The following is a 10,471-nucleotide window of genomic DNA, read 5'->3' on the forward strand; positions in this document are numbered from 1 at the left end:
TATATATATTTCCCTCCCCCACCCCCGACCACATTAAACAGTTAAATTCTGTATATGATATCTTTACCCTCTGGAGCACGGTGGATCAGTTTTTATTGCCTGTTGTTCTTGCTTTTCAATCATATTTGTTATCTCCTCATGTGTCAGAATGTTTTGATTATGTACCAGTAGGTGAAAACTTATGACAATATATAAATCTTTTAAAATTAAAAATATGAAAAAATATATGAGTAATTCATGGCCAAAGATATGTTACTTTGGTCTAAAAAATATTGTTTGCTTCTGACATACAGTTAGTAGGGATACCAGCAATCTCAGATCTCCTTACGGAAGTTTTAAGGAATGAGGTGATTTGCAGCCAAAGACCCCATCAGGCCAGATCTACTTCTGAATTACCCTGTATTCCTAGGGCCTAGCCCTTCATGTTACCAACCCAAGGCCAGGTGGTTTTATCAGGCTCCTCATGAAAAGTTCTGAACTCCAAATGTTATGTACCTGCTCAGCTTCTTAACCTTTCAGTTGCTTCTTTCAAAATTGACAGACACTCCTAGGGTATAATGGACCTAAGTGCCAGCTTCATCTCTCTTAATTTCTGTTTGCTTCTAGATGGTGGCCTCATAATTATTCACTTCTTTGCTAGCTCTTAGATAGTTTTAAAGAGATGATTTTAATATTTTGTCCAGTTTTCTTTTTTTCTTGTATTATTTCTTTTGGGATGTTTGATCTCAATCACCTAGACCATCTTGCCAGAAACAGAAGTTTTTATTCCACTTTGTTATTTTCTCTCCCCTTAGACATCTAAATCTCAGTTTCTCAAACTTTCCTCCTGCAAAAGTTCTTACCTCCTAGAGTATTTTTTAAGATAGAATATGGAAAATGCGAGAGGCTAAATTTGGCAGACACTCTTGGTTTTCTCCCCAACAGATATCTTTCCTTCCTTGTAAATAAAATCTCAGTTTTACTCTTGCACCAATACACTCATCCCCTGGCCATGAGGTTTTAATTAAGCCGAATAGAATAAATAATCCTATTTCTCTGGTAGGTAGCTCAGAGTTGGTCAATGGGATATAAGAAGTCTTCTGAGGAATTGGTCCTATCCTCTCTTCACCTCCACTAAAAGACAGAGCCACACTTTTTATGTCCTCACTCACTTTTTTTTTTTTGAGGTACTTTTTTTTGTGAGAATAGGACACAAGAGTTGTTGCAGCTAACCTGTGATAATGAGATAAACACATGAATGACTGTAGAACAGGATGACAGCATAAGCTGAGGTTCTTGTTGATATTGTTAAGATGCTGGGCCAACCTTTCAAGTCTCCTAACTCTGAATTTCTTATTCGCAATAATGGATCCTTATTATTACCACTTTTAATTAGGAATTGTTATTTGTAACAAAACATATCCCAGTGAATATATAGTAAACTCTGAATAGTGTCTCGATGTTACTAAGGAATGCCTCTTTGTCTGGACCAATCACCCACATTCTGAGCAGACATTCTATGGCAAAGCTCTGAGGGCTTCTTCTGTTCTCAAGAAACAAGTCGGCCTTTGTTCCTTCAGTACTTACTGGACTTTTCTCTCCTGTCCATTCTGTTTCCATCTCCAATGCTAAAAATGTAAACTTAGTTCTTTCCTGAGTTAAGCCCCATTACATTTCTGTCAAAACATGGGTGGGTAATGTTATTTTTCTCTGTCAAGGAGGTTTTATTTTTCTCTCCAGATGAATACATTCTTCCTCCTTAAATATTTCAAAGAGACATCCAATCTTTTGTCTGAAACTGAGCCTCACTTTAATGACTAGGAAGCCTGACCTCCTCCAATGGTAAGGCCTGAGAAAGGACAGGATTCTGCATGTGGGAACCTTCTCCTCTAAATTATTTCCTGGTGCCTCTCTGTGAGAAATACTGAAGAAAAGCATGAAAAGTTACAAAATTGCATGACAAAGTGAAATTAGGTGTGTGTGAATACTTTTGTTTATATATACTAGGTGGAGACTTTGCTTTTTCTTAGAAATGCTTTTCTAAAATCAAGCATGATCCAAGCAAAGCTGCCTTCTCCTGAGTTTTTCACCTAGGGTGATATGTACAGTATTTGAGAGATGGGGCTAGAAAATGCTCAGCTGTAGTGTTGTGATTCTTTCACTTTAGAGCAAGTAACCCCTGCGTTCTCCTCAAAGTGAGCTTTGTGCATTGATTTTTAAGCAGTGTAAGAGGACTCTTCAGTTGTCCCCGTGAAGCAGCCTAGGGAAGAATTCAAGATGTGGCCAGTGACTGCTGGCATGAGCCCAGCTACATGAGGGACAATTTGGTTCAATATGATTAGGGAATGTTCCTGAAATTATCTCGTTAAAAATCTGTCATTCTCCCTTCTGGGCTGACAGTTGATAAAGAGTTTAACGAATATGCATTTTGATAGGCAGATAGCCTCTTCTTCATTTGCTGAATTTGTCCTTCATCAGATGAAGTCTAGACAAAGGACCCCTGGCATCATTCTGTGTCTATCTGACCAGAGAAACCATCTGAATTAATGGTCCAGCTGACCTATCTGCGGAGGCCTCTAGGCCAGACTCTGTAGAAGGGAGGAGAGGCCGCAGGCTATTAGGATTTGCAGTTTCCTGATATGCGCTGCTGAGCCTAAGGGCTGGCTTTAGACAACTTTGTTAAATTGATAGTTTGTTTTCATTAACATATTACTATGTATCTACTTAACATTCTGACGCAGATTGCCCCCAAGCCTGCTCCTCTCTGTGTTCCCATTTCAGTCTGTGGCAACTCCATTCTGCCTGTTGCTCAGGCCAGAACGTTTGCTACAGTCCTTGACTCCACTGTTTTTCTCACACACCACATCTAACTCACCAGCAAATCCTATTGGCTGTACTTTCAGAGTTCATTCAGAATTTAACTGCCATCACTGTAATCTGAGCAATCATCTCTCCCTGATTATTTCAAAGGCATCCTGAATCATCTTCCTACTCCCACCCTGCCCCATTTCAAGCTATTCTCGAAATAGCAGATTTATCTCTAAAAATACAGTACAGATTATTCCTTCCTTCAATCTTCCAGCTAACTCTGGAGCTCATATCGTACCATGCCCCCTCTCATTCACTCTTCTGCTTCACCATCATTTCCTCCTTCCTGCTCCTCAAACATGCCTGGAGTATTGTCACCCTAGGACATTTGCATTTGTTTCCTTTGCCTGGAATGCTGTTCTCCCAGATATTATCCCTTCCCTCAGTTCTTTTCTCATATGTCACTTTCTCTATTGATGCCTTCCCTAGCCCCTTATGTAAAAATTTACCTTCCTTAGTATCTCCCTGTTTACTGCTTTGTTTTCCCCCTTAGCACTTCCCGCCATCTGGCAAACTATTTTTTACTTATTTATCTTGTTTGTGGATGTGTTCTTCCAGTAGAATATATGGCTGATGACAGTAGACAATTTCATCTTTTTATTTACTGAAGTATCACCAGCATCTAGGACAGTTTGTGGCAAATAAATGTGTTGCAATGTTCTCAAGTAGGGGACAGCCACCTGTTTTTGTAAATAAAGTTTTATTGGAATATAGTCACATCTATTCTTTTATATTTTGTCTCTGGCTCCTTTTGAGGCATACTGCCAGAGACTGTGTGTTCTATAAGTTTAAAATATTTACTATTTGGCTGTTTCAGAAAATTTGTTGCCAAATTCTGCTCTCAAGGATTTTACAATGTAGTTGGGAAAATAGGATTAGTAACTTCTGGAAGACAGTTATCCATGGGTCTTATGTTCCTGTTCCTGTCCATCTTTCGAGCGGAGGCACTGATTGCCTTTTTTTTGTGTGTATTTCTTTTCAAGGAAGTTTGTATAGCAGACAACCTTAGAAGATACAGTGTCTTCCTCTAGAGGAAAGGGCAGGTATGCTTACCGACTATTTTAAAAGATTCAAGTTTCTCAAGCTCAGGATTTCTTTCCTGTAACGTTAACCAGTGTGTGTTCAGGTATCTCTGGCCTCTGAATCATCCAGTGGGAACTGGGGCTCAGGGAACCAGCACAAGAAAAGCTGATGTTCCAGCTGCTGCTTTTGCTGCAAGTAATAAAATATTTTGTCTTCGACCAGATATCTCATAACTTCTGCCAACATCCATGAAACTGTGGGAGGCTGACTGGCTAGCTTGCAAGTAAGATCTTTGACCCTTCACAATTTTTGACAGTTTTTAAAAAATATCCTGAGAAGGTGGAAGTGATAGATGTTCAACCTCCAGGGCTGACTGGGAGAGAAGACTTGATAAAGGAGGTTTTATAGGGGACAAAGAAAAGCAGAAAACATAATGAGTTAAAAGAAAATGAGAGAGTTGATGAAACATGATCCCAGAGATGTGGAGGAAAGGGGCCACAGAGTACATATGGAGGAATAGCACTAGCTAAGGGAGAGGGCCATCTATTCCATCCTCTGAGACAGGTTTGAAAACAATGGATGGACTAGATATTGATGAGAAGGTAAGACTTAACTATACAGGCAGGAAGGGAGAGGATAGTTCAGATAAAGAGAGTAAGGACAATGGGGACAGGGAGGGTTCCAGATACTTGGGAGCTTTGAATGACATGCAAGTGGTGTGGAGATTTACTAATATGAGGATAAAGCAAAAAGGTATTTCAGAAAGATTCGTTTGGTCCATGTGCAGAATATTTTGAGATGAGAGTCTAGAATGGAGAGATTAGTTAGGAGACATTTAAAAACTGTATAGTGTTTCATTAACTTTTTCTGACAGGTTAAAGTCATAAAGAGTAAAATGTAAACAAACAAACAAAACACCCTGTATGTCCACAATCCCTTTAAGAAATAAAACATAAATACAGTCGAAGCCCTCTTTGTACCCCTCTCTAGGCGCTTTCCCCTTCTCACCCCCATTTCCCATCCCCTGCTGAGTAACCATAAAAATAATTTTGGTATTTATGAATTCCTGCTTTAAAAACATATTTTTACTAAATTCTTTTACTAACTAGTGATATTATTATTTGCATGATATGAAATATTTGTCAAAAGGATATCATTTGAATGTATTCTTGTGATGTTGCTATTTTAGCACACATTTTGTTGTGAAAATCATCCATGTTATGTAGCTTTGGTTTATTCATTTTCATTGTTGCATACTTATTCCATGTGTAACTATACCAGAATCGATTAGTTCTCTTGTTGATGAACATATAGATGTTTTCTAGGTTTTTATTATTCTGGTCAATGCTGAAGTGAAGATTTTGTGATTTCTCTGTGAACGTGTATGAGAATTCTTAACGGCATTTCTCTTAAGAATGAAATTTCTGGGTTATAAGATATGCCAATAGGAAGGGTATTGGAATAGTGTAGGTGAGAAATAATTGAATCAGACTAGATTTAGGTAATGATTTAGGAAGGAATAAAACTTTAGTAGGCATATAGGATAGCACTCGAGGACTCAGGGATGTGGGGGAGAAAAAGAAGTTAGATTTAAGAATGACACTGAGGTTACATGCGGGGGATGGATCAGGAAAATAATGCTACTTCAGACAGAAATGGTAATGTATGGAAGAATGCTGCTCTGAGGGTATACGTTTAAGGCATGTCTAGTTAGGTTTGTTATGGGAATTGCAATGTATATAATTTAGATTTCCAGCAGATGATTTAAGATTTAAAATTAAATCTTGAGAGAAACAAATAGTATCAGAGATGTAATTTATATGCTATTTTTATGGATGTTATACTTAAAACCATGTGAGAATAGGGGCTCTATATAAGAGAAGGTAAATAGAACAAGAAGATAGCCAACACAGCAGTGCCAGTAGAATGCTGTGACAGATTACACTGTTGCTAACAGTACATATTTGCTTCCTTATACAAGGGTCCTCACCTACTACCATGTAATCTTTTGTGCCTCCTGAGGGAGGAGCGTACATCCCAGTTTCATTGACTCTGGGTTTGGCCACATGGTATACTTGGGCTAATCTCATGTGAACAAACGTGAAGAATGTCTTTTCTAAGGAGAACTATGAGAACTGTTCCTTTAACCTAGGTTCCAGAGCTGCAACCAACCTGCATTTTGTGCATGACATTGCTTTACCCAAATTAGGTCATTACTTCACCCAACCTGACTAATTCAACTTATAGGCACAGAAGCAAATTTGCAAGGAGTTAAAGATTGAATGTTGGTGAAAAAATTAACATTATTTTTGTCTAATTTTGTGAGAATTCTAGTGGTTAAAAAAAAAAAAGGAGAGACAGATGTGGTAAAACACTTAATACTCTCCCATATTCAATTCTCTCTCTCCTCCAAACAGAATCCTTGAAGTTAGCCATGACCAAAGAAATTGCATCAGCCAGTAAAATGTCTGCAAAAGGGACATTTTCAGTGCTGGGTAGAAGCATTTAAGAAGCTGATATGCAGTTCTCCACCCTTCTCTTTCCTTCTTGTGCTAGTCACAGAAACTACATACACTACAATTGCTGTATACTGTACAATTGCAGTATGGTGCAATATTTTTTTTTATTTGGGACTTTGAGTTGTCAACATAGGTGATATTTGTTCTAGAGAATCACCTTGCCCTGTAGTGCACTTATGACCAATAAATACACCTTTTTTTATTTCTTGAGATTTTGATGTTGTTTGTTATTTTAGCATAACCTAGCATACCCTGACTAAATGACATGGTATGCTGAGACAGCAACAAGGTCAAAGAAAGGTATTTTTAGACTAGATGAGATAAAATTATTTGGAGATAGAGATGAAAACACCTAAAGAAAGAATAGATTGCAGAAGGGGTAAACTGAGAAGTAAGGCAGCAGAAGAAATGAAAGAGGATCACGGAGTAGATTAGTAGGAAAGGCTGAAAGTCATTTCTTTCTCAGGGTTATGAGTGAATTCCCATAGCATGGACCAGTCTATTTATTTTGATGGGGGGTTCTATTTCTTAAAGAGCTGGTACAAAGTAATGGAAATTTTATTACTAAGAATTTTTTTTTTTTTTTACTTGCAAATAATGATTCTTATTCAAGGTAAAGGAGAATTTATTATTTGTGTAACACATCACAGAAAAGATAACCTTGACCTCAAAAACTGGATCCATGGCCTGAGGTGCTGTTAGGATTTTCTCTATATATCTCTGTGTCACTTCTCAGTTTCTCTCATATGTTGACCTCATCTTTTCCTAATATAGGCAAATGTTCTCTATATGGAGGGAACATGGCCATTTACATGAACTCACTTCCCAGAAGCTCTGCCATCAAAGAGGAAAGATATGATTTCTTCTCCTTCAAGCCAGAAATATCCTGGAGCAGGTCTCTGCATGGATCATGTGTCTAGCATAGGCCAATCTCAGTGGTCAGACATTTGGAAAATATTATTGACTCAATTTGGTTCACAAGTCCACTCCTGTGGTCAAGAGCACTGAATTATTGCCAGAAGAGGTGAAGTAGGTTCAGAACAGAGGAATAAAATGATTGCTGCAGGAATATTAAAATAATCAGTATAATAGAGTCCTCTACTTTGGGGGATGAAGCTTCATTGCTGAATGAGTTAATGTCATCAGTAGTGCAGAAAGTCCCAAATTCCAAATTTTGAAATATTTGCTTGAAATATCATATAAGAAGAAACATAGACTTCAGGAAAGAAAACTGCAGAAACTAATTTGTTCAACAATGACAGGAAATGATTTGAATGATAGGCCAGTAAGAATGACCAAGAATGACCAGGGAAGTTATTTATTTATTTATTTTTAATGCCTACAGCATCTGGTATTCCTAGGTGGTCTCCCATCTAAGTACTAACTAGGCTCAACCCAGCTTAGCTTCTGAGATCAGATGGGACCGGGCATGTTCAGGGTGGCATGGCCACGGACACCAGCGAAGTTCTTAATAGCAGAACTACCCTCATTTATTTGCTAGAGTAAGGTGTTACGTGTTGTCAAAAACATTGACAAGAAGTTGTTCCAGTATTTGTCCTTAAACAGAATCCTTCTGCAGCCTTCTTAGTGTCATCCCATTGAAGAAGATGCTGTGTCTTCCTAAAAATAACACAAACACCCTGGAGAGGAGGGATGGGCCTAACATTTGTTGAATATCTACTACATATTACATCGAAGTTATTGCTATTACTGCTGAGAGAGGAGGAGTAAGTATGCTTGTTTAATATGATGAATCTGAAGATGAAGCTTCCTAATTTGCTCAAGTTTAAACAACTAGAAAGTAGGTGAACCAAGATTAAAAGCCAGGCTCGTGTGAACACGAAGTTCTGACCAGCCTGTTTTTAACATTTTGTTATAAACCAGTTCATGAGATATTTAAAATAGACTATATGGACTTTTCTTGGAATGATTCAGTAAGGTGAACAAATATCAAACTTTCCAAAGTCATTGGCTTTCTCTGGATTTTGGAACAGCAGAGGCAAAATGTAAATGTGGAATTTTAAGTGGTAACTATTGCCAGGGAAAGGAAATACTGGGTAAGTGTGTGTGGATACAATTGTGCTTTAATATGCTAGTGCTTGTGGTAGTTCTGAGCTAAGTGGTATCCGGGTGTGCTACTGATGCTGGCTGGGTTATTGTGAAGGAACAATGGGGATAGCGCTGGGGCTGTCTAAAGAAAAATAAACTCTGAGAGGCCAATTAAGATGGAGGACCTTGTTAGCTAGCTTCATGGAGGGGACATTTAATGAAAGGACCAGTAGGAGAGAGATCATCATGGAGAGGCTAGGGAAAACTCAAAGAGAGGAGGCTGAGCTTAGTAGTGCTATGCAGGGTGCTACATCTCCAGAACAAAGAAAAATATATTCATAATTTTCCCTGGGTGGATTCTGAGAGGCATCAGCTGAGTGAAGGAATTTAGGAACCTGTAAATAATTTTGATCTTGAGCAGAAAGCATAGATGTGAGGGTTCATTTTGTGGGTTCAAGGAAGGACCATTGCTTTCTTTGATTCAAAAGGGAGCAAAAGGAAATAGCCCGACTGAGTACAAAAGCCTTAGAAAGTGTAGTGTCCGTAAGTAGGAGCCTTTCGCCTGCAAGAAAATGTTATGGAATAGAGAGCCTGTTTCATGTTTAAATGAACACCAAAATGAATTAGAAACATGAGACGTATAATCTCAATATAGTTAACTCAGAGATTCTAACTTGATGCAGTAAAACAGTTTATACACCTGAGCTGATTATACTGTGGAGCACTTCTGGAAAAAGAGGCTGTGACTCTCACAGTGTTGTCTACAGAAGAATAATTGACACACCAGGACTTCAATATTCCCCTTATCCAAAATGCCAATAGAGCCATGCTGAGGAGGGCTTCTGTTGGTTTTGTTATATAACAAATAGATTTGGGTAGGGAGGAAAGTGAAGAGATTTGTCTAGCTATGCAGAGAGGGAATACAGGCTTACCTGAACCCTCACAGTGAGGCACCCTGGTCAGTCCAATGCAATAGGAGTCATTGTGTGGCATGGACAGAAAGGGAGATGCAAAGAGAGAGAAGGAAACTTAAAAAGAAGGTCAAAGCGCCTAGTTTTCTCTGGAGTTGGACTTGGTAACAAGTTCCGTAGAGTCAGCACTGGTCAGGCATCTGTTAACACTACTTGAAGAGTTATCTGATGGCCATGGCTATCAGATAACTCTTCAAATATTATGATTCCTTTAAGGCCAATTACAGTAAAGCCATGACTATTAAAATGAGAGAAGAGAAAGGCAGAAGTGAGGGAGGAATTTAAAAGGAAAGACCAAGGATAGCACTGTCCAGGGTCAGACTGTCTTCTCAGAGCAGACAAAGAAAGTTATGAAAAATTTATGATGGACTTAGATCTAGGACAGTACATGCTTTGAAACTCCAATCTATTTAAATGATGATAAATGTCACAGCTGTCCTCCTTTATGGAGTGATTTGCCCAATAGAAGAGAAAGATTTCAAACTGTCTTTTCCAAAGAGGGGATAAAAATCACTTAAACTTGGTGATTCAGACTGTCTCATAAGTCTCTTGAGCTACAGAGAGTTATGGCCCTTAAAGAGAACCTACAAATAAATGATTATATGAGAATAAACTAATGTTCCATCTGCTCCTGGGTTTGGTTATGATTAAGGCACATTATTCTGTCATGATATCAATCACAAAAGTTTAGTAGAAAACTCTAATTTTTTTCAATGACCCATCGTTGAATTGGTCTTTTGTTAATTTAATAAAATGGCTTGGAACCCATTAGCTATAGCTTATTCTATTTCACATGGTACTGAAATTCATAACTCAGTTGTATAAAGAAATATGTTGCTTCAAACTTCTAACTCTTGAGAGTCAAGATTCACACTTGAGATCTGGTGAGCATCTATCTAGAGATTTAACCTTATTTCAAATTTCAATATTATATTTTTGTCATTTGAGCTTTCTCCTTTAGAACTACTTTTGGTACTGTTAAATTAATAAAATAAGGAGGCCACTAGACTGATGGCTGTAATGTCTTGGCAGCTTATGTTAGCAAACCAAACCAAATTAGCC

At 38.2% G+C, this 10,471-nt stretch overlaps 1 pseudogene; it reads right to left on the minus strand.

The window, feature by feature from the left end:
* Window positions 1-7,725: 7,725 nt before the first annotated feature.
* LOC111736778 lies at window positions 7,726-7,844 on the minus strand (annotated as a pseudogene).
* Between the last annotated feature and the right edge of the window lie 2,627 nt (window positions 7,845-10,471).

The sequence above is a fragment of the Pteropus vampyrus genome, unplaced genomic scaffold (assembly GCF_000151845.1).
Source record: "Pteropus vampyrus isolate Shadow unplaced genomic scaffold, Pvam_2.0 Scaffold1, whole genome shotgun sequence".
In the NCBI taxonomy this organism is placed as follows: Eukaryota; Metazoa; Chordata; class Mammalia; order Chiroptera; family Pteropodidae; genus Pteropus; species Pteropus vampyrus.